Here is a 25,247-nt window from a genome sequence, read left to right as displayed (position 1 = left end):
GCTGGAGATCATTAGTCCCATCAGCATCAACCAGTTGCCTTATATTGTTATGACTTACAACTGAACAATTCAGATTCTGTAGAGAAAACCTATACCAATTTGTCAAACGAAAATCTGATTTGCAAGAGCTGGGAATCTTTCTTTTACATATTTGTAATAGGTGTCTGTTTCTGATTCAATCTAAAAAAGTAAATCCCAAGCACAATTTGTGTGAAATTTTAGGTAGCATTAAAAAGCTATTTTTAGCTGATTAATAAAAAAAATGTTGCAAGAAATATATCAAAAAACCTAATTAATGTTCATCTGCTCTGTGACTGCTTTTCTGTGGTGACATTTGTGAAAATCATTTATTTTTTATTTCATAGAACACATGACTTTGCAAAAAGTTTTGAAGGCTACATTAAAAAGTTACGGAGGGGAAAATATTCTAAAATTGAACAGTATTGCTAATTCTATGGGTAAAGTCATTTTGTATATTTAATATTAAGTAATCTCAGGTTTCTATATATTTTTAGTAGAAAAGATACACATATTATAACTTTTCCCAAGACATTAAAATAGAGAAAATAAAAATGTATATGTACACTCATGCAATTATTCAACAGCTACTTATTAAGTGTCAGTAAAGTATAGGCACTATATTTTTGTTTGGGAGATATAAATATGGATTATATGTTAATAGTATTTTCTTGATTCCCAGTAGCTTCATATATATGTATCTAAATAAATATAAGCAACAATTTTTTATTAAAAAATGTAAATCTAAAATGCATACACAAGATATATAAGATAAGGGTTAATACTTCAATTTCTAAAAGTTCTAGAAAGTTTTGCTCAGGTGAAAAGCTCTTGAGTTACATACTAATGCATTATTGATAAAATACTAGATCGATAAAATCCTCATTCATCCTCTAATCTGCTTATTTTTCAATAGCTCTTTCATTAATTACTTCATTGCATAAATGTTTCTTGAGTTCCTACTGTGAGCTCAGCACTGCTTTAGGTATTAGAGATACACAGTGAACAAAACAGTCACAAGTCTCTACTTTCATAAAACCTAGTCTTTCACGGAGCTGCAAATTACAGAACTAAAAAGGAACTAAGTGGAATGAGTAGAGCCTCCCTGGCTGGGTCAGCTAACACATTGCCCAACATGAAAGGGAAAATGAATGAATGGTCAATGTTCTTTGCCAGTATGAGCTGTCAGTTAACTGGCAGTTATGACTAAGCCATTGCTACAATTATTCAACCAAAACTCTTCCCACTTCAAACCCTTGGCTTCATCAGCCACTCCCAACTCTCTAAATGACTAACTTTTTGTTGAATTACTGTATGTAACGTACTGTCCATGCCCACTACTCATCTCCTTCCTGACTTCACCCAGATCCCTTTTAATCCCAAGGCCTCATGTTTTTCTCTCCTAGTACTTTTCACAATCTATTTACCTTACTTGCTTTGAGTTCCTGGTTTACTGTCCTTCTCAACTACCAGAGGGTATGCTTTGTGAGGGCAAAATCCATAGCGATCTTTTTACTGTTACCAAGCACAGTGTCTAGCATATAAAAGAGTCTCTGTAAATAACAAATAAAGCAAACTATGAAACATTTAAGAGATACACGGAAGGGTGAAGAATCGTGCAAGTAGTGAGCAGAGAACTCTACGGACATACAAAGAAAATGTGACCCAGGTTAAAGATAGCGCATAAGGAAGGCAGCTTACAATTTCCTGTTCTTAACAAAAAAACAGTCTTAACAAAAATACCCAGAACACTATTTTTGCATGAGACTCAAACCGATTACTCATTTTGTACTTAATTTCTATGAGATTCTGCCTCCACTCTTGCTCCATATAAATTTCTATAGTAATCTCTACTTCTTCGGCTAACCTGGATGAGACTCAGTCAAATAACCTATCTACAGGAAATACTTTATTTGACTCATGAGTTGCTCCTTTAGAGACTTGTGTAACAGTATCTGTGATATAGGATAACTTAAAAAATCCTATCCTCAGAGAACTGACATATTTTTCTTAATAGTATTAAACCAGTAAGAAATGAAATTTTTCTAGTGATGTGAAAAGACTTGCCCTAGTCTAGTAGTTTAAAATCAGTCTAGACTGTGTTGATGATCTTCTGTGCAATCTGGAGACATTAGAATATTTCCTCGTGGCAATTTATATCACAATCATAAAACCACAATACACAAGTTAGATCTCAATCATCAGCAAGAGGAAGAAATCTAATAAAATAGAAAAGCTTTCTGGCTACTCTACATACTCATCTCAATTGAGTTATTCTCAACTGACAGCTGGTTATAGTTATGAGACTTAAACTCTAAGGAATTTGGAGGTTTATTATCTCAGAAATTACCCGTCCTCTCACTGACTACACAGTGGCTGAAGATTGCTCCATTTTAGAGGTAACAGGTTCTAATTTTTATATTTAGGTACTAGAAATAGAATATTTTATCAAGTGCTCTACACGCTAATGGAACTTCTTAACTTTGACTGCACTGAGGGCTAAACATTCCACTCACAAGTTAATGAAGGCATTTTGAGATTTATATAAACTCCAGAAATTTCCCATGACTTATTTCTTATGGATATTTGGAGGATTTGTGAGATTTGTGATTTGCATAGAATTCTAGAGGTTAATTTTTATAAGCAAGTAGTACAGGCAAATAAGGTTGGTTACCACTTTCATTTTTCCAAGACTTATAGGCCTTTCATAAACAATTGAAAAATAAGTTTTTGAATTTTATAGTTTTGTCTTTGAAGGACTAGTGAAATAAGAGAAAATGGTTGGCAAGTTGTTGGCTCTGTTCATTCCACTTAGGGGCAGATGTCGTAGTTGCAACTGGGTGAAATGAGACTTCTTTCTTAGTCATAGGCTTGGCAGGATGCCTTCCCTTCTCCTTCTGTCAGGAAAAGAAGAAATGTCCTCATCATCTCCCACATAAGCACATACAACTATTGCTATTGGTATTTTCTGATGTCACTACAGATGACTCTTATCTATCACAGGCTAATTTTTTTCTCTAGAGTTCTGGATCCTATCCCCTCTTCCCTTTTTAAAAACTATTGCTTTTGCAACAATCCTAACCTCCATGGATTTTTCCTCTCAAAGATTTTATCCTCAGAGATTTAACTTGTATGGTATCTTAACATAAATACACTGTTAAGAAATAAAATTATTTCAGTGATGTGAAAAGTCTTATTCGACAAGTATCATCATATAAATAAATGACAGTATTTTTTAGTCCTAAAAACAAACAAATGAAACCTCCCAAGGCCCAGTGGTATGGTATGCTAGCAAATGTTAACTGACCAGTTTTCCAGGGCTTTGAAGGGAAAGAGGCTGGTTTATAGCATTTTCCAATGTCTATGTTATGATTATCTAATGATGGCTGTTTCAATTTACCAAGGTACTATCTTGGAATACAGAGTTGGAAAGAAATGTGCAGTAGTGCACCATTATAAATTATCTTCCCACTATACAGAAACAATATATGTAGATGACCTCAAGGGCAAATGTGATAGACTGGATGTTTGTGTACCTCCAAATTCATATATTGAAACCCTACCCCTTAATGTGATAACATTTGGCAATGGGCCTTTAGGAGGTAATATTAGGTTTAGATGAGGGCATGAGGGTAGGGTCCTCCCAATGGAATATTCATGCTATTATAAGAAGAGGAAGAGAGACCAGAGTGCTCACATGCTCCGTCTGCAATGTGAGGACACAGCAAGAAGGTGACACCCGAGTCTTCAACTTCCCATCTTTGAGAACTGTGAGAAAGAAATAGTTACTGCATAAGTCATTCCATTTAGGGTGATTAGTTTTAGGTACCTGAGCCAAATAATACAGCAGAAATAACAGTAAAGTGTTATAAATTATAACTTTTGAGTTTATTATCATTGTTTTCCCTTTTTCTGTTTTTAAATAATAGATTCGGTAAAATATTTAAACATTCTGTATAGGTGATCCAAATCAGGTCCACAGTTTAAACACCATCAATAGACTAATGGTTTGAAAATATCTCTAACCCTAAGCTCCAAACAACAGCAACAAAAAAACACTCTATACCGCACAATAATCTGTATAACTGCCTTCTTGGCTTGAATGCTTAAGAGGCATTGAAACTTAATGTATACAAAACAGAACTCTTCCTATAAAAGGTCTGTGCCTTTAGGAGTCCTATATCTTATCCTTACTAGTTCATGATATTACAAAGTCCTGAGTTACTCAAACTGAAAAGCTACACATCTTCCTTTTTCTTTTACTTCCAAATCCAAGTAGAGTAGATTCTATTTTTAAAATATTTCTCAACTCCATTCACTCCTCAAATTACCACCTTTAACCAATCTCTTGATTGGGACTCCCACATCCCTCTTTTCTCCCTGCCTCTTCAATTTACCTCTTCCAATCTATTTTCCAAACTTTTCAAAATACAGTAATATCTAAAGTTTTTTAAGTACCTATTAAGTACTTATTAGGATTGCTCCAGAGTACTTTAAATTTTAAACCCATTGAATTCTAACAGCAAACCTATGAATTGGGGCACTGTTTTTATCCACATCAACTTGATGAGGAAACTAAGGTGTAGATGCTTGAAAGACATCTTCTGTCACGTAGCTGATAGCTAATACGAGAAAATCCAGGATTCAGCCCAAAGCTGTATTGTACCTGACTATAATCTAATAACCAATATTGATCTGCCTTCATGAAAATCAGACCATCTTCTTTCTCTAACACTAAGACCCTCATTCTCCATCCCCCCCCCACAAACCCCCAAATTGTTCTTTAAATGTATATAAAATTCCAGAGTTCTTATACTTGCTCTCAGTGGTCCAAATGATAAGTCCTCTGCTTATCTGTCACTATTAGCTTCCTAAAGCTGCCACAACAAATTATCCCAAGCTAGGTTGCTTAAAATAACAAACTTTTCTCTAGTCATTCCAGGGGCCAGAGCTCTGAAATCAAGCTGATGGCAGGTTCTCATTCCCTCAGACTCTGGGGGAGTTATCTTAGTTCCTTCATGATCCTTGCCCTCATTGGCTTATGGCTACCTCTTTTCAGTCTCTGCCTCTGTTTTCATATCTTCTTCTTCTTCTTTTCTGTGTTTTCTCTTTTCTTGTTTATGTCTTCTCCTTTTCTGCCTTTTCTAAGGATACTTGTCATTTGATCTAGAATCTACCTGAATAATCCAGGATGATCTCATCTTGAGATTCATCTTCATATCTGCAAAGATCCTTTTTCCCAATAAAGTAATATTCTCAGATTTCAAGGCTTCAGATATGGACATATACACTTTTATGGGGGAGCACCATATGACTCCTCACATGCTCCAAACTCACACTGTATATCTTCCCATCTCCATCATTAGGCTTTGGACACACTGGCTTTCTTTTTATTCCTGGGAGATAATAAGCTCAGGACCTTTGTAGTAGCTCTATCCTGTGCTTAGATTCATCTGTCACAGAAACTGAAAGTCCAACTGCTTCTTCTTCTTCCGATTCCAGTAAAATATCACTCCCTCAGAGAAGCTTCCCTTCTTATCCAATCAGAAGTCACAACTCTGTCATAAAACTTTGTTTAAATTCTCTGTAACTCACTCACCCTCATCTGATATATTTAATTTCTAGTTCATTTGTTCGTTCATTAATTTATTAAAAAATTATTTGCTGTCACTTTCAAGAAAGTTTAATACAAATTGTGATCTTGCTTCTTTAGTTCAGGTTGTTACTTCAGGACACTCAAATTATAATTCTGGATTAAATTAGTAAATCTATGAATAAGGTACTAAATACGCTTTGTGTTGAATATGGAAGGACAGAACTGTGCTCCCGTCAGGAGTAAAGTTACAGCACAGTAACTGTATAGTGTCTTGACATGGGTGGAAATCCTGTGATTTCTTTCTGCATCACTGATAAGAGTGGTTTCAAGAATGTTTTTCCTTTGTGACAGTGCAGGTAACTGAGAGAATGATTACCTCTCTGCATCAAAGCTGGTCCTGATGAAAAAATGAACGCAAGGCAGAGTTCTAGAGACTGTCTGCTTCTTCCATTGTTCATCTTTCCCAGATGCACAGGGGAAAGTCAGAGCTAATAAAATAGGATTGGGTCATGAGGGTGTTGAAGAGGAAATATTCATGATCCAGATAAGTCATTATGTACAGTGCCTACTGCAGTGCCTTGTACAGAATAAACAATCCAAAACAATGTGCATGTTGTTTTCAAATAGCTTACAAAGGAGGTAATTCTAAGTGTGTGTGTTAACCTAAAAGACTCATCAGTTTCCTGGAAATCAGCACCCTCATCTGACCAAAAGGGGTCAGAACCAGGGATGAACCAGTGTTAGGGTTAGGCATGGGGTAAAGGGGGTTGGCAAATAGCTGATACTTATAACCACTGAAAGTATCCAAATAGAAGGTCAATAATGCTATATTTAATAAAATATGGTTGATCATTTTGCAGAGGAGATAGGAAGAAACTCATTAATTGCAGCTTTCACATCTGTGGGTGTGTGACTGTGGATACATACATATGTGCATCAAGATTTTTATGGAAACAGTAACAAGTGAAGAATTAATAAGATGAATATGATATGACAGACTTGGCAACCAAACTAAGTTCTTGCTAAATAGAGGGAAAGCTCAAAAAGAGGAAATACAAGACAGATAAAAGAATCACTATAGAATTCTGAGAAATGTTAGTGACAGCATCAAGAAATTAATAAACTATAATTACCTAGAGATTGTTGTATGATTTTGGAATTGTTTATGTCTTGAGAAAATCTAAAAAGCCTTGATCATTCTAAAGAAAAGAATGAAATTCAAAATTACAGAGATGTTTGAAAGAATATGAGTAAATAAGGTACTCAAATATAAATGTTACTATTCAAGGGTGAATGCTAAGTCCTAAGTGCTAAGTGGTTACATGGAACCCCAGAATCACATTGCAGGTGAAACAGTGACACAATGGTTACTTCTAGTTAGAAACTGATGGCTGGCTCCACGTCAGTGCACTCAGGGACTGGAGGCGGAGCTTTTGGAAACATGTAAGTTACTAATGTGAAATTCAAGTGATTCAAAGGTTTGACACCAAAGCAACTAACTTCATACCACATTTTGGCATTCTTTGTCTCAGAAGAGAATTAGCATTCAGAAACTGCAGCCTCAGAGAACTCTGAGAAGGCTTTCAGGCAGTGAGAAGGAGGAGCTATCTAGAAGGAGAACAACCAAATGTGGAGCTGCAAGCAAGTACTACAACACAGAGTAAGAAAAGCCACAAAAAGATAAATACAGATTATCCTTATTTTCTAGGAAGATTTTATTTTCAATATTGTAGATTTTGCTATTATTCTAGTTTAAATTGACTTATCTCCATTCATGGTTCACTTCATCTTGATTCATTGTAGAAATTCTTAAAAAGTTATCCCTTTGTCAGACAATAGCTAATTTTTTTTCACTATAATATTTAACCTCTTAATACATCAAATACAGTATAAAAAGTAATATTTTAATATTATGCTTTTAGGCAAATGTAATGTATTCTAATTAATTTTATATGACTTTTTAAAATGAGAAACTATCATGTGAACAAAATTTAGATTATATACCATACTTGATGAACCCAAAAGAAAGACAGGCCTTGGTATGGTTCATAGGGTATAAATGCTGCCTATTACAGGATATTTTATTTCAACTACTATCTCAGAAGGAAAAAAGGTGAAATAAAATAAATGTTATGGAAAATAACTGAACATTTCAGTTTTGGTGCTAGGGGGAATTTATTTTTCATTTTTATTTGCGCAGACTCTATGACTACATGTAGAAATGCCAGCAATTGTATCACCTGGGTCCTACAGAAGCTTGTGTCCTTCTAGGGAGGATCTGTCAATTCATTGCTGTTAGAATAGTGACCAGCAGGCCGGGTGCGGTAGCTCACGCCTGTAATCCCAGCACTTTGGGAGGCCGAGGCCAGCGGATCACAAGGTCAAGAGATCGAGACCATCCTGGCCAACATGGTGAAACCTCGTCTCTACTAAAATACAAAAATTAGCTGGGCGTGGTGGGATGCGACTGTAGTCCCAGCTACTTGGGAGGCTGAGTCAGGAGAACTGCTTGAACCCAGGAGACAGAGGTCGCAGTGAGCTGAGATTGCACTGCTGCACTCCAGCCTAATGACAGAGGAAGTCTCCATCTCAAAAAAAAAAAAAAGAATAGTAACCAGCAATAAGCCAGAGCATACTGACTTGAAATAATGCAAAACCAAACCAAGATATCATAATGTAATCTAACAGCTTACATAGAAAAAGCTAAAATGCGATGGAGGACTCAAGATGGTGCTGTGAGAACAACCCAGGATTGGAGCTCTTGTTGAATCCGCAAACGGTGAGTCGGAGTTGCATTTCCAGACTGATCTTTGTTGCCCACAGAACGGGGAAACTCCCAAGTATAAAAAAGACACGAGACGCCAGGCAGTAGCTCTGCCTGGTGAAGCCGGCAGCCGGGGCGGCGGCGGCCGGCCCTACCCAGCAATCCCCACAGGGCGTGCTTGTCCGGGTGCCCTGTTGAACCGGCAACCTGAGACTTGAGAGGGCTGGACTTGAGACTGAACGAGACTTGGACAGTAGGCCAGCCCAGGGATTGCAGGGACAGATCGTTTGGGATACCCGGTGGGACGAACAAAACCGTGATTTCAAACTATCCCGAGCAGACGGTCCGAGACGCTCTGTGGGGGAGGGGCATCCACCACTACGGAGGCAACCCGCCCCAACTGAGATACACGCCCACTGCTGACGCAGCCAGCCGTTGCCGAGGCAACCCGTCCCTACTGAGATACACGCCCACTGCTGACGCAGCCTGCCGTTGCCGAGGCAACACGCTAAAACGAAGAGACTCCGCTGCAGGGCGTGGCGGAGACCACAGCAGAGCCTGCAGGAACAGGGCGAATCACACAAGAGCAGGGCGGAGCCTCGGCAGCCAAACAGTGACTAGTCTGCCTTCTAGCTGGGCAGGACACCTCATCGGACATCGAAAAATAAAGCCCGAACCCCCCCAACACAGAGCATTTGAGAAAAAAAGGGTATTTTTTAATGAGCTCTGTTGCAGCAGAATCAAACATAGCAGCCTAACAGCCCCGAATGAACAACAGAGCTCACAGCTCAGCAACTGAGCTCCAAAAAAGTACAGACTGTCTCCTCAAGCAGCTCCCTGACCCCTCTATATCCAAAAGACTGACATTTGGCAGGCATCATCCTGGGACAAAGATAGCAGAAAAAGAAACGGGTAGCATCCCTCACTATGCCACAGCTGCTAGAGGTGCACCCCAGACAAGCAGGGCCTGGAGTGGACCTCAGCAGTCGTACAGCGAAGGGGCTAGGCTGGTAGAAAGAAAACCAAGTAACAGAAATACTTCATCATCAACAATCTGGGTGTCCACTCAGAGACCCAATCGAAAAGTCAGCAACTACGCAGACGACAAGCGGATAAACCCACAAAGATGGGAAGAAACCAGCGAAAAAAGGAGGAAAACACCCGAAACCAGAACACCTCGCCTCCTAGAAAGGACCAAAACTCTCACCAGCAAGGGAACAAAGCTGGATGGAGAATGACTGTGACGAAATGACGGAATTAGACTTCAGAAGGTGGATAATGAGAAACTTTTATGAGCTAAAAGAACATGTATTAAATCAATGCAAAGAAACTAAGGAACTTAAAAAAGATATGAGGAAATGATAACAAGAATGGATAACTTAGAGAGGAATATGAATGAATTAAAGGAGCTGAAAAACACAATACGAGAACTTCGCGAAGCATGCACAAGTTTCAATAGCCGAATTGACCAAGCAGAAGAAAGAATATCTGAAGTCGAAGACCAACTCAATGAAATAAAACGAGAAACTGAGATTAGAGAAAAAAGGGCAAAAAGGAATGAACAAAGTCTCCAAGAAATGTGGGACTATGTGAAAAGACCTAATCTACGTTTGATAGGTGTACCAGAAGGGGACGAAGAGAATGAATCCAAGCTGGAAAATACTCTTCAGGACATCATCCAGGAAAACTTCCCGCACCTAGCAAGACAGGCCAACACTCAAATGCAGGAAATACAGAGAACACCACAAAGATATTCTGCAAGAAGAGCAACCCCAAGGCACATAATTGTCAGATTCAACAAGGTTGAAATAAAGGAGAAAATACTAAGGGCAGCCAGAGAGAAAGGTCGAGTCACCCACAAAGGGAAGCCCATCAGACTCACAGCAGATCTCTTGGCAGAAACACTACAAGCCAGAAGAGAGTGGGGGCCAATATTCAACATTCTTAAAGAAAAGAACTTTCAACCCAGAATTTCATATCCAGCCAAACTGAGCTTCAGAAGTGAAGGAAAAATAAAATCCTTTGCGAACAAGCAAGTACTCAGAGATTTTGTCACAACCAGGCCAGCTTTACAAGAGTTCCTAAAAGAGGCACTACACATGGAAAGGAACAACCAGTAGCAGCCATTCCAAAATCACACTAAAAGTTAAAGAGCATCAACATAATGAAGATTCTACAACAACTAACAGGCAAAACAGCCACTTAGCATAAAAATGGCAGTATCAAATTCACACATAACAATATTAACCCTAAATGTCAATGGACTAAATGCACCAATCAAAAGACACAGACTGGCAAATTGGATAAAAATCCAAAATCCATCAGTGTGCTGTATACAGGAAACCCATCTCACATGCAAGGCTACACAAAGGCTCAAAATAAAGGGATGGAGGAAGATTTACCAAGCAAATGGAGAGCAAAAAAAAGCAGGAGTTGCAATTCTCATCTCTGATAAAATAGACTTTAAAGCAACAAAGATCAAAAGAGACAAAGAAGGCCATTACATACTGGTAAAAGGATCGATAAAACAAGAAGAGCTAACGATCCTAAACATATATGAACCCAATGCAGGAGCACCCAGATACATAAGGCAAGTTCTTAATGACTTACAAAGAGACTTAGACTCCCACACAATAATAGTGGGAGACTTTAACACTCCACTGTCAATATTAGACAGATCAACCAGACAGAAAATCAACAAGGATATCCAGGGCTTGAACTCAGACCCGGAGCAAGCAAACCTGATAGACATTTACAGAACTCTCCACCCCAAATCCACAGAATATACATTCTTCTCAGCACCACATCACACCTACTCTAAAATTGACCACATAATTGGAAGTAAAGCACTGCTCAACAAATGCAAAACAACTGAAATCATAATAAACAGCCTCTCAGACCATAGTGCAATCAAGTTAGAACTCAGAATACAGAAACCAACCCAGAACCATACAGCTTCATGGAAACTGAACAACTGGCTCTTAAATGTTGACTGGGTAAACAATGAAATGAAGTCAGAAATAAAGAAGTTCTTCGAAACCAATGAGAACAAAAACACAACATGCTAGAACCTCTGGGACACATTTAAAGCAGTCTCTAGAGGAAAGTATATAGCAATAAGTGCCCATATGAGGAGAATGGAGAGATCCAAAATTGACACCCTATCGTCAAAATTGAAAGAGCTAGAGGAGCAAGATCAAAAAAACTCAAAACCCAGCAGAAGACAAGAAATAACTAAGATCAGAGCTGAACTGAAGGAGATTGAGATACGAAAAACCCTTCAAAAAATCAATAAATCCAAGAGCTGGTTTTTTGAAAAGATCAACAAAATAGACAGACCACTAACCAGATTGATTAAAAATAAAAGAGAGAACAACCAAATAGATGCAATAAAAAATGATAAAGGGGAAATCACCACAGATTCCACAGAAATTCAAACCATCATCAGATAATATTACAAACAACTCTATGCACATAAACTAGTAAACCTGGAAGAAATGGATAAATTCCTGGACTCCTGTGTCCTCCCAAGCCTAAACCAGGAGGAAGCTGAAACTATGAATAGACCAATAACAAGGTCAGAAGTCGAGGCAGCAATTAAGAGCCTACCACACAAAAAAAGCCCAGGTCCAGACGGGTTCACAGCTGAATTCTACCAGACACACAAAGAGGAGCTGGTACCATTCCTTCTAAAACTATTTCAAACAATCCAAAAAGAGGGAATACTTCCCAAATCATTTTATGAGACCAACATCATCCTGATACCAAAACCCGGCAGAGACCCAACAAGAAAAGAAAACTTCAGGCCAATATCCATGATGAACATAGATGCAAAAATCTTCAATAAAATATTGGCAAGCCGAATGCAACAGCAAATAAAAAAACTTATTCACCATGATCAAGTAGGATTCATCCCGGGGATGCAAGGCTGGTTCAACATACGCAAGTCTATCAACGTAATTCACCACATAAACAGAACCAAAAACAAAAACCACATGATTATCTCAATTGACGCAGAGAAGGCATTTGACAAAATTCAACAGCCCTTTATGCTAAAAACCCTCAATAAACTCGGTATCGATGGAACGTATCTCAAAGTAATAAAAGCTATTTATGACAAACCAACAGCCAATATCATACTGAATGGGCAAAAACTGGAAGCATTCCCTTTGAAATCTGGCACTAGACAAGGATGCCCTCTTTCACCACTCCTATTCAATATAGTTCTGGAAGTTCTAGCCAGAGCAATCAGGCAAGAAAAAGAAATAAAGGGTATTCAAATTGGAAAGGTGGAAGCCAAATTGTCTCTATTTGCAGACGACATGATAGTATACCTAGAAGACCCCATCGCCTCAGCCCAAAAACTCCTGAAACTGATAAGCAACTTCAGCAAAGTCTCAGGATATAAAATCAATGTGCAAAAATCAAAAGCATTCATCTACACCAATAACAGACTTAAAGAAAGCCAAATCAAGAACGAACTGCCATTCACAATTGCTACAAAAAGAATAAAATACCTTGGAATAAAACTCACAAGGAACGTAAGGGACCTCTTCAAGGAGAACTACAAACCACTGCTCAACGAAATCAGAGAGGACACAAACAGATGGAGAAACATTCCATGTTCATGGTTAGGAAGAATTAATATCGTGAAAATGGCTATACTGCCCAAAGTAATTTACAGAATCAATGCTATCCCCATCAAGCTACTATTGACTTTCTTCACAGAACTGGAAAAAACCATCATGAACTTCATATGGAACCAAAAGAGAGCCCTCATATCCAAGTCAATTCTAAGCAAAAAGAACACAGTGGGGGGCATCACACTACCGGATTTCAAACTATACTACAAGGCTACAGTAACCAAAACAGCATGGTACTGGTACCAAAACAGAGATATAGACCAATGGAACAAAACAGAGGCACCATAGGCAACACAACATATCTACAACTATACAATCTTTGATAAACCTGACAAAAACAAGCAAGGGGGAAAGGATTCCCTGTTCAACAAATGGTGTTGGGAAAACTGGCTAGCCATGTGCAGAAAGCAGAAACTGGACCCCTTCCTGACACCTTACACTAAAATTAACTCCAGATGGATTAAAGACTTAAACATAAGACCTGGCACCATAAAAACCCTAGAAGGAAATCTAGGCAAAACTATCCAGGACATAGGAGTAGGCAAGGACTTCATGAACAAAACACCAAAAGCATTGGCAACAAATCCAAAATAGACAAATGGGACCTAGTGAAACTCCACAGCTTCTGCATGGCAAAAGAAACAGTCACTAGAGTGGATCGGCAACCAACAGAATGGGAAAAAATTTTTGCAGTTTACCCATCTGACAAAGGGCTGATATCCAGAATTTACAAAGAACTCTAATGGATTTACAGGAAAAAAAACAAACAAGCCCATTCAAAAGTGGGCAAAGGATATGAACAGACACTTTACGAAAGAAGACATATATGAGGCCAACAATCATATGAAAAAATGCTCATCGTCACTGGTCATCAGAGAGATGCAAATCAAAACCACATTGAGATACCATCTCACGCCAGTTAGAATGGCCATCATTAAAAAATCTGGAGACAACAGATGTTGGAGAGGACATGGAGAAAAAGGAACACTTTTACACTGTTGGTGGGAGTGTAAATTAGTCCAACCATTGTGGAAGACAGTGTGGCGATTCCTCAAGGCCTTAGAAATAGAAATTCCATTTGACCCAGCAATCCCATTACTGGGTATATATCCAAAAGACTATAAATCGTTCTGCTATAAGGACACATGTACACGAATGTTCATTGCAGCACTGTTTACAATAGCAAAGACCTGGAATCAACCCAAATGCCCATTGATGATAGACTGGATTGGAAAAATGTGGCACATATACACCATGGAATATTATGCAGCAATCAGAAATGATGAGTTTGTGTCGTTTGTGGGGACATGGATGAATCTGGAGAACGTCATCCTCAGCAAACTGACACAAGAACAGAAAATGAAACACCGCATATTCTCACTCATAGGTGGGTGATGAAAAATGAGAACACATGGACACAGAAAGGGGAGTACTAAACACTGGGGTCTATTGGGGGGAAAAGGGGAGGGCCAGTGGGAGGGGGAGGTGGGGAGGGATAGCCTGGGAGAGATGCCAAATGTGGGTGAAGGGGAGAAGGAAAGAAAAGCACACTGCCATGTGTGTTCCTACGCAATTGTCTTACATGCTCTGCTCATGTACCCCAAAACCTAAAATCCAATAAAAAATTAAAAAAAAAAAAAAAGAAAAGAAAAAGCTAAAATGCAAAATTTCAACAAATATTTGCTCTAATCAATAATCACTGGAGAAAAGAGTTATATGGGTTTAAATTGCGAACTTTTAAAATAGTTATATTAAAAAAGAAAATCCTCAGAATTTTTGTTTTCAAAATTTGAACAGATAGAGCTTCAGCAAGGAAGAATCCCCTCTCCAGCTCCTTTGCTGCCTGAGAAATATTTATGCAAATGAAAACAAAAAAAAATTTTCCATATGAAGAAGATAGTAATGGAACTAGAACTAGTCATTCTCTTTTTATATTCGTATATTGACTGTATGTCATTCAGTTCCTTTGGCTTTTAGAGAATGGCCACATCCACAGAATGACTAGGAACACAGATAGTCTCCAAATAGTACAGACTTAATATTTGAGTGCCTTAAAGATACACTTCAATTATAGAAACAATGTTATGAACATGGCCAGTGAGAATTTGAAGCATTTCAACATCCCAGCAGTCACATTTTATTGTAATATAATGAATGTGGGCTTTGGGGCAGACTTACCTGTATTCAAACTCAGGTGCTGTTACTTTCAGTGAACCTTTGGACACAAATTTGTTTTCTTCATTTTTACTGTTTATGGGTACGTAGTAGGCATATATACTTATGGAGTATAGGAGACTTTTTACCACTGGCATACAATGTTAGACAAAATGTTTTAATTTCACTTTAATAATGATAATTAGTAGTAGTACTAGCAAAATCAAAACAGTAATAATATTTATTGAGCATTTGCTGTATTCCAGACATTATCCTAAGTTCTTTTCTGTATTCTTTTAATTCTCACAAAATACAATGAGATCAGTATTATTAATATTTTTATTTTTCAGAAAAAAATTGTCACCAATTTTTTTAATAATAGTTCCCAAGAACGATTTGTATAATAGAATTTCTTGTATATGTTTTCAATTACACACTATGTAAATATGTAAAATGTACATAATAGGTATCTTGAAGAGATAAATCTCTCTTATTAGGTCTTTATTAAAAGGTAGGTATAATTTTATTACTGTAGAAAAAGATTGTTTTTTAAATTCATGATAATTGCCTTCCATCCCTCCCTCCTTCCCTCCATCCATCCATTCATCCATCCATCCTTTTCCCCTCTTCCTTCCTTGCTTTCCTGCCTGCCTTTCCTTCCAGCCTTTCTTCTCTATTCTGCAGCCTTTGCCTCTCTTGCTCCCTTTGTCTCTTCCCCTCTTCCTCCCTTTCCTCATTTCCTTTCTCCTTCCTTTGGTCAGATAATCATCCCAGTAACCATTTCTGTGTGACTACACACTGTGCTATTCATCCCAGTGAAAATCATGTGGTGAATAAGATGCAGTTTTTCCCTAGTGGAGCTCATTGGCTTGTGGCAGGGAATTGAGGAGGTGTATTAGTCTGGTCTCACACTGCTATAGAGATATTATCTGAGACTGGTAATTCATAAAGAAAGAGGTTTAATTGACTCACAGTTTTGCATAGCTGGGGAAGTCTCAGGAAACTTTCGGTCATGGGGGAAGGTGAAGAAGAAGCAAGCACCATCTTCACAAGGCAACAGGAGAGAGAGCAAGAGCAAGGAAGTGCCACACTTTAAAACTATCAGCTCTGGTGAGAATTCACTATCACTAGAATAGCATTGGGAATAGCCCTCATGATCCAATCACCTCCCACCAGGTTCTCCCTCAACACGTGGGTATTACAGTTTGAGATAAGATTTGGGTGTGGACTCAGAGCCCAACCATATCAGGAGGTAAGCATTAAAGTCATTAAAATACAATTAACCAATTGTTAACATAGAGGCAGATGCTTGAGGACTTGTAACAAGGGCTTGACCTAGGCTAGGGACTTTTTCTCAGGTTAAATAATTTAACATATAGCGATATAATTATGCATGGCTAAATTAATTTTATTGATGCTATCTGAGATTCAATTTTAATATTAGATAATTTAATATTACTTTGAAATAGTGATTTACATATTACATTTAACTTACCTAATATCATTTTAAAGATGCATTCAATTTTTTGATTTATATTAAAATTAAGACATAGTTTTAAAAGAATGCTTTTACACTTTTCAAAGTGTATGATTATTTTATAGCCACTTTTCCCTTTGGTAATGCAGTTTTAGAAAAGCAAAGGAGAAATAATACTTGATTTATAAAATTCAACATTACAAAAGAAATCTTTTCAGAAATATATCCTGTTGCATAATTTAAAAATATTTTGGAAGTTGACTTGGAACATCAAAATCATTACAAATAAAATAATCCTCATTATGTTGTTGAGTAAGTCACAGATACTATGATTGAAAAAATTGAAAGGATAAGAGAATTTTCTCAGAACAGCAAATAAGTCATATTTTCATCATCTACTTTGCTTATCTATATACACTTTGCTTATCTCTGTATAATCAGTCCCATGGAGCATTTAAATTGGTTGGTCCAGTTGAAATGGGATTGTTTGAAATGAATGTATTTCTAGATATTATATTTTGTAGTTTAAAAAATATGGAAATGAAATAAAACTCAAGTTCAATTTCTTAGAAGAAAATTGGACTGTGGACTTGAATCTACAGGATAGAGAACTCAGATGTATTGCTGATTTACTACCACCAAATTTGTGGTTATTTATTTATTTATTTATTTATTTCTGTGCTGCTTCAGGCCTTTATTGGAAGTTAACAAAGTTTTGATTATTCAATTTTTCTGTTTGAACTGAGAAAGAATAAATAGTATTGATGGTTGAGAAAGGTCTCTGTTTAATAAGAATACAGGAAGTATGAATGCTTATCTGCACTTATTTTCTCCCTACTATAATGCAATGAATATAACAAAAATTCTTAATGGTTTAAGACCAGAAAAAAAAATAGTTAGCTCTATTCATTATTTTAATGCTGTGTAACAAATGATCAGAAACTCACTGGTTAAAGTCAGTGTAAATTTATTATCCCACAGTTTCTGTGAGTTAGGAATCTAAGCCTAAGCTAACTAGGTCCTCTGCTCAGGGTTTTCACTAAGCTAAAATCAAGTTGTCAGCCAGGTTTGCGATCTCAGTTAATGCTTGAGATTCTCTTCCAAGCTCACTGGCTGTTGGCAGAATTCAGTCCTTAACCCCTAAAGGTTTCTGGTAGTTCCCTGTCTAGTGACAGGGATTCTCTTTTAGAAGTTCTTCTTCTGTCCCTGATCTCTAGACTCTCCTTTAGTGGGCTCATCTGATCAGGTAAGGACCACCAGGGTAATCCTTCTTTTGAATAACCTAAAATCATCTGTCTAAGAACCTTAATTATGTCTTCAAAATCTCTTCATCTTTGCCATATAAACTAATCATGGGCATGATATTCCATCATTTTCACTGGGCCCACCCACACTCAAGGGGAAAGGAAAATTCTACCTAGCAGGGGAGATTTCCCCAGGATTACTGCTACCTGGATCATTTTTACATACTAATAGATACAGAGAATACCATCGGGAGAGAATTATACAGTAATTGATATGCCTCCAATAAACTAGTTGATATTAAAAATAAATTTTTAGTAAACTTTATAACTTCAGATATATAAAAAAATCAACCTACTTTAATTAGAAAAAAGTATCAAAATACAGTGCAACATGCAGTTTATATTTTTGGTATAAAATTAAAATATGACAATATTTTTATGAACAGGTATTTATGTGTTGTATCATATTTATGTGCCTATTTTAAATTAGCAAAAATATTGGTGATTTTAATTTTTAGGCACAGCAGTAAGACTATTTTTTTTTTTTTTTTTTGAGGCAGGGTCTTGCTCCATTGCCTAGGCTGGAATGCAGTGGGATGATCTCAGCTCACTGCAACCTCTGCTTCCCTGGTTCAAGTGATCCTCCCACCTTAGCCTCCAGAGTAGCTGGGACTACAGGCAAATACCCCCATGCCACGTTAATTTTTTTTTTTTTTTTTTTTTTTTTTTTTTTTGTAGAGACAGGGTTTCACCATGCTACCTAGGCTAGTCTCAAACTCCTGGGCTCAAGTGAACCATTCACCTAGGCCTCTAAAGGAAATTGTTCTTATATTTTTCTTTAATTGTGGAGTAAAACAAAAATTGTTTCATATGAATACACTTTCAGAACAGGAAGGAATACAGTTAACTGAAATTTACAATGGTCCAGAATTAAGCTACTCCCAAAGTCATGAATTGTTTCACCTTTGACTGGTTACCTCCCATTTATTGAAAATCGAAGAAAGTTCGGGTATGGTGGCTTACACCTGTAATCACAGCAATTTGGGAGGCTGAGGAGGGCGATCACAAGGTCAGGACTTCAAAACCAGACTGGCCAAAATGGTAAAACCCCATTTCTATGAAAAAAAAAAAAAGTACAAAAAATTACCCCTCACCCTGGGTGTGGTGGTGGGTGCCTGTAATCCCAGCTACTCGGGAGACTGAGGCAGGAAAATTGCTTGACTCTGGAAGGCAGAGATTGCACTAAGTTGAGACTGTGCCACTGCACTCCAGCCTGGGCAACAGAGAGAGACTCTGTCTCAACAAATAAAAGGAAATCAGAGGATATAACGTTGCATGCTCTATTTGAAATATTCTGACTTCTGTAATTTTTAAAAAATACAGTATTAGAACCATAAGACTTCAAACTTAAAATACTTAAGACCTTGCATAAAAATATATGTTTATAAAGCAAATACAAAATAGTACAACAATAAAACTCACAAATGTTGAAATAATAAAAGGATACATATACATAACACAGATTAACAATAATAAAGTAGATTATATATATATGTGTATATAATTATGATATTTAGAATTCTTCCCTTGAATTCATACACAAATAGAGCATCAGGGGCTTCTGTTCATGAATTATATATAACATTTAACTTCCAGTTTGCTTATTTTTTTTAAGACCTACTAATAAACAATAACAAGGTTAGTCTTTTCTTAAGTATATCTACAGTAACTTTAGAAGAAAGATATTTCTAGCACCTTTTATATCTATTTACTTTTACAACTTTTTGTGTTTTGGGAATGACTTTTAAGGTTTCTATTGAATCAAACGTATAAAAGAGTTTGGAAAGGCTGGCTGTAGGAAATTATTTTCATGCTGTACCAGATTAACAAGTACAATTTAGAAAAGTCTTCCCCAGGTACATAACCCTTTTTCAGTAGTGTTTATTGAAATGAAAATGAATTTGTAGAAGGCCACATAATACTGTCTGAACACAGACTTTGGAGTCAGACAGAACTTAAAGGCTAAGGCATTTGCCAAATGAGTGACTTTGGCTTATTATTTAATCTTTTGGAAGATCAATTTGTCTCTAAAGTAATATAATATAGAAATAATATATGAAAAGTGATTAGCATATTATCAGACACAGATTATTTTTGAGCGAGTGTGGTTAATATTGTCCTTATTAGAATATGAGCATCCTATATTTTCTGATAATATCAAAATGAAATTCTTGACTCTAATTTTACTCTTGCTTTATGAAGCATTGGAAGAGATTATAACAGTGGTGTAAACAACACAAGAGTTCATGTTTGGCATAAGGTGCTCTTGGTTCAACAGATGAAAGGTCTGTGTTGTTTAACTATCTGCATGTCAGTCCCATATTGATAATATTGTACATTGTTTCTGTGATTTGGAAAACCTAGGCATCATTTCAAAGCTTTATGTTAAGAGCTGGAAGGAAAACTATATTATGTCAACATGACATACTACTGATTCATGATCTTTTAATTTTAGTAGTACTTGTGTTTTTTTCTTATAAACTTAAGGAACAATAACAAAAAAGTTACATGTAATTGATATTTTGAGATCATTTAAGAATTCATCACTTCAAATTAAAAAAATTTTTTTATCCAAGATAGAGATCACCTATAATTGCTAGATTAACTCTGGGAGATGTTGACATTCTACCCGTCACACTTTATCAAAACATGGTATGTCATTAGCAAAGACCCGATCTCCTGAACTAAGTACTGATCTCACTTTGCCTGTCTTTTGCCAACCACTTGATATTCACATGGGAAATCAATGATCACTGTGCCAAAATTTCCTTTATTTAACAACAACAACAACAAATCCTCAACTAGAGCTTCTGAAATCCACATACTGTGGCTGGGTTCCAAAACCCATACACTGGGACACTGAGATGTCCTTTGACTCCACCATACTGGATTCTGAATAGCTATTATATATCTCATAGACACAATGAAAAAACAATATTGTCTCCTTGTGAATTGAGACTGCTATGTCTCACCTAAAGAAACAAATATATTATTGAGATATGACTAGGAGAATAAGCTGATTAGCTCATTGATTCAGTCAATATGTCATTATTGAAAACATTACAGTAACATTCTTTTTACACAAGTTCTAAAGAAAACTGGGGAACAAAATTAATGGTTCTTGTTTTTGAAACACTTAAAATTTTGTTCATAAATTTGTAATCAAAGGTTTATAGAAAACATGATTCTAAATTCATGCCCATTATCCAAATTATCCTGATTTTTCTTCGATTGCATTCTGTTCCTTCACTCTTCAGGCTTCATTTCACGCACTTTCCAGTTACGTGACCTTAGTCAATTCATTAAGCTATTCAAGTTCAGTTTTCTCATTTGTAAAGCAGACATAATAATAGTACTTAATAATTTTCCTTAGGAAGAAAAATATGATTGCAAAACACTACTGTCTGGTTATGAGAGAAAGCTAAATAAGCTCTAGCAATCAAACTAATAATTACAGTTGTCTGAATAATAGTAATCACAATAATAATAAAATTACAATAATAGTTTTTATGTTGGTTGTTCATGATTGAATGTCACTATATTACTGACATTTTAGAGCCAAGATAAAAATGTATTTATAACCACAGAACAACAGAATATTGCTGTTAGATTAAATACAAACATCAGGTTACTGCAATACCAATTTTACACAGACGTTGTTATTGAGAATGGCTATGCTACCTGTCCATTGGTGACTGGAAACCTAGTTTTTTTCTGCATCACTCCACATTATAATTACACCTAGCATTTATTGTGCACTTACTAGGTCTAAGTAATGGAATAAAAAAACAGCAATTTAATTTTAATTTAATTTAATGTATTTTTACCGCAGTCCTCTGATGGGTATATATTACTGTTACTGTCTCTCTTACTACATGTGAGGAAACTGAGTGGCAGAGCCTGGGTATGATCATGGGTAAGCCGACTACAGAACCCAAATATATAACCACCCTACCAGGTGTATACATTTGTACATATGTTTCTCAGTGTATGTGTTTAATTATGGAAATGGAATACATGAGTTAAATACATATGTGGTAATGTTTACAGAATTTCATTGCCATTAATTTACCTCTCTTCCTTAGGCTTTAAAGAGCATGTATTCTAATATTTTTTAGACGTTTACAGTATTTATTTACAATGGTGACTCAGAGTAATGAGAGACTTAGAAAAGGAATTCAGAAATAATCTGGGTTGAGATGACCTTGGGGTTAAAATTTTTAAATCAAGAAGCAAAATAAAATTGATCTAAATAAATAAATCTGGTATATTATTTAGTAGGAAGAAGTTCATGTTCTTTAACAACAACAGGAAGAAAAAGGTGAACAAATGATACAGACATGGAATTGGGAAAAAGGGCTCCTTCTATATAACTAGATAAATTTTTTTTTTTGAGACAGTCTCACTGTCGCTCAGGCTGGAGAGTAGTGGCATGGTCTCAGCTTACTGCAACCTCTACTTCTCTGCCTCCTGGGTTCAAGCAGTTCTCCTGCCTCAGCCTTCAGAGTGGCTGGCATTGCAGGCACGTGCCAGCATGCCTAACTAATTTTTGTAATGTAATTTTAGTAGAGACGGTGTTTCATTATGTTGGCCAGGCTGATCTCGAACTCCTGACTTCCAGGTGATCTGCCTGCCTTGGCCTCCCAAAGTGCTGGGATTACAGGTGTGAGCCATTACACCCAGCCAACATTTTTAAAAGGATGTAATATGTAAGAGTTCAGTAATTTTTTTTTTGAGACAGTCTCACTGTCGCTCAGGCTGGAGAGTAGTGGCGTGGTCTCAGCTTACTGCAACCTCTACTTCTCTGCCATATATATTCCTTACATATACTATGAATCTATATGTCAGTTATCAATACCAAAGATTGGGAGACAATTCTCCATGAGGCTCACGAGCTTCTGGATGTCTTACAAGAAGGGCTGAATTCCTTTGTTCCAGAATTTCTTTTCAGGGCTATTTTTGTAGTAAAGTGTCTTGGAAGACAGAGATGAATGGTATCTCTCTCTGAAACAAAGGGCAAGCAGGGCTTACTATCCAGTATAAAAGACTCAGGTTCCTTAAGTGCAGAGTTCCTTTCCTATAACAACATCCACTGCATTTGCAGGTGTTACCTCTCTTTCTCTATCACCTTAAAGATTGGACTCAAAGAATAGATACCAAATATGCTGATAATTATGCTGCTTATTGTGTTGAGAGAAATATACATTTGCCCACGACCCAGGAACCTGCCTTTTGCCAGTGTATAGTTAGGGTTCTCCAGAGAAACAAAGCCAATAGGATATCTCTGGATGTATAGAGAGATGCATTATGAGGGATTGGTTCACAGGATTATGGAGGCTGAGAAGTTTGCAAACTGCTAAGGCCTAGGAAAGCTAATAGTGTAGTTATAATATAAGCCCATTTGCCTGAGACCTAGGGGATCCAATGTTATAAGACCCAGTCTAAGTCTGAAGGCCCAAGAACCAGGAGAACCAATGCCCAAGAGCAAGAGAAGATGGATGTCTTAGCTCAAGAAGAAACACCAAATTAACCCTAAGGTGAGGTGAAGAGCTCGCTTACACCTAGGGAATATATCCAAGTCATGCAACAAAGTATGTTAGTGCTGCAAGTTATGAGTCACACGGCACCAAAATATGTTAGTGGTGGTGAATCTTTAGGGTCTCTAGAAACCTCAGTTGTCTCCTCAGAAGAAAGAATTGAACTGAGGGGCAGAAGGCAGAAGTAAAGTCAGACAAGTTTTAGAGCAGGAGTGATAGTTTATTAAAAGCTTTAGGGCAGAAACAAAAGGAAGGAAAGTGCACTTGGAAGAGACCAAGTAGGTGACTAGAAAGACAAATGCACAGTTTGAGCTTCAGATTTGGGGTTTTACATGCTGGCATGCTTCTGAGGTGTTGCATCTCTTCTCCCTGACTTTTTCCTTGGGGAGAGTTGTCTAAATGCGCAGTGGCCTTCCAGCCCTTGGGAGGTGAGCATGCACAGTGTGTTTACTGACGTTGTATGCACAGTCACATGAGGCTTTCCCCCCTTACTGACTGAATATCTCTAGGAGGTAGTATACCAGTAAATTCCGCTACTTTGCTTCTTAGTGCACATGCTCAAGTCCACTCACACGACTCCTGAGATCTAATTAGTTTGTGTATTTGTCAGTATTTCTACACTCTTAGTATGTGTATTAGTGACTCAAATAAGTCATCACAACAATATTTCATGATTTAGGGAAGCTGCACTTATTCAGACTCCAGGCACCTATTCTTGGTAGTTTTACAACGTTTGTGATTGTAAAATCTATTAAGAAACTTTTCTAGGCAAATTGATAAAATAGAGATAGTAGTTATCTATTTCAGAAACTAAATTTGAAATGCATTTTAAAAGTCTTTTAATAGTACATACATATAAAATAATTAAAGCATTTTGTTTTGCCTATATATGGTCTATAAATACAATTTTAGGAAGCCTTGCACATCCACACATAACAGTTAATAATAGTATATATCAAGATTCTCAAAATATACTATTAAATTTATTATAATTATTCCATAAAACATATGTTTGATTAATCTAATATATTATAAATATTGGTTGAATTGCCATTTAGTTGTTTTTAATTAGAGACACTTTTTGGCAACATTCAGTCGTTACAGTTTTTACCTATTGTTAAATCCATTTTTGAAGCCGTAATTGTCATTTAATGAGTACCTTCTCTATTCCAGGGAGTGTACTAGGCACTAGAATTACAAATATAACTAAAAAAATTATCATTTTTTTGCATATAACACAATTCTAAAATAAATATGCTAAATATGATATCTCATCATAATTTTATAAAAATTACAGCACGATTGAAAAACTGGTATAAATGTATATATCCAAGAGAATGAGTCATTTTCTATGGATAAGGCTACGAAGATGGAAATAATGTAGAATCCTAGAGAAGTAATTATCTCTTTGAAGGTTGTTTAGTAAATCAAGCCAAGAAGAAGTTTGATAGGTTTAAGGTTGAGAGAGGCTTCATGACAGAAGAAAAAAAAAACACAGGCTTACAATAACAGTGGTAAGAATACCTAATGGATGAGAAAGTCTCTGGCATAGCAAGACTGTGGAGTTTTTGCATGTAAATTTAGAAAACGGGAGTAAAGATTAATCAGGGACATACTTTGAAGGGTATTATACTTCAAGTGCTGAGGGTATTTGGATAGTTTTCTGCAATAATTGAAGAAGCCACTGGAGATAATTGTATAGGGAATTATATGTATTGATTTTTGTGTTTTGGAAAAAATTTATAAAGCTACAT

The 25,247-nt window shown here is 36.7% G+C and overlaps 1 long non-coding RNA gene across 1 annotated transcript in view; it reads right to left on the bottom strand.

The window, feature by feature from the left end:
- LOC144581430 (uncharacterized) overlaps window positions 1–25,247 on the bottom strand; it is an 85,506-nt gene that overhangs the window by 4,814 nt on the left and 55,445 nt on the right. The gene's annotated exons all lie outside the window — the stretch shown is intronic.

Source organism: Callithrix jacchus, chromosome 2 (genome assembly GCF_049354715.1).
Source record: "Callithrix jacchus isolate 240 chromosome 2, calJac240_pri, whole genome shotgun sequence".
Classification (NCBI taxonomy): Eukaryota; Metazoa; Chordata; class Mammalia; order Primates; family Cebidae; genus Callithrix; species Callithrix jacchus.
This window is presented reverse-complemented; position numbering and strand designations above follow the sequence as displayed.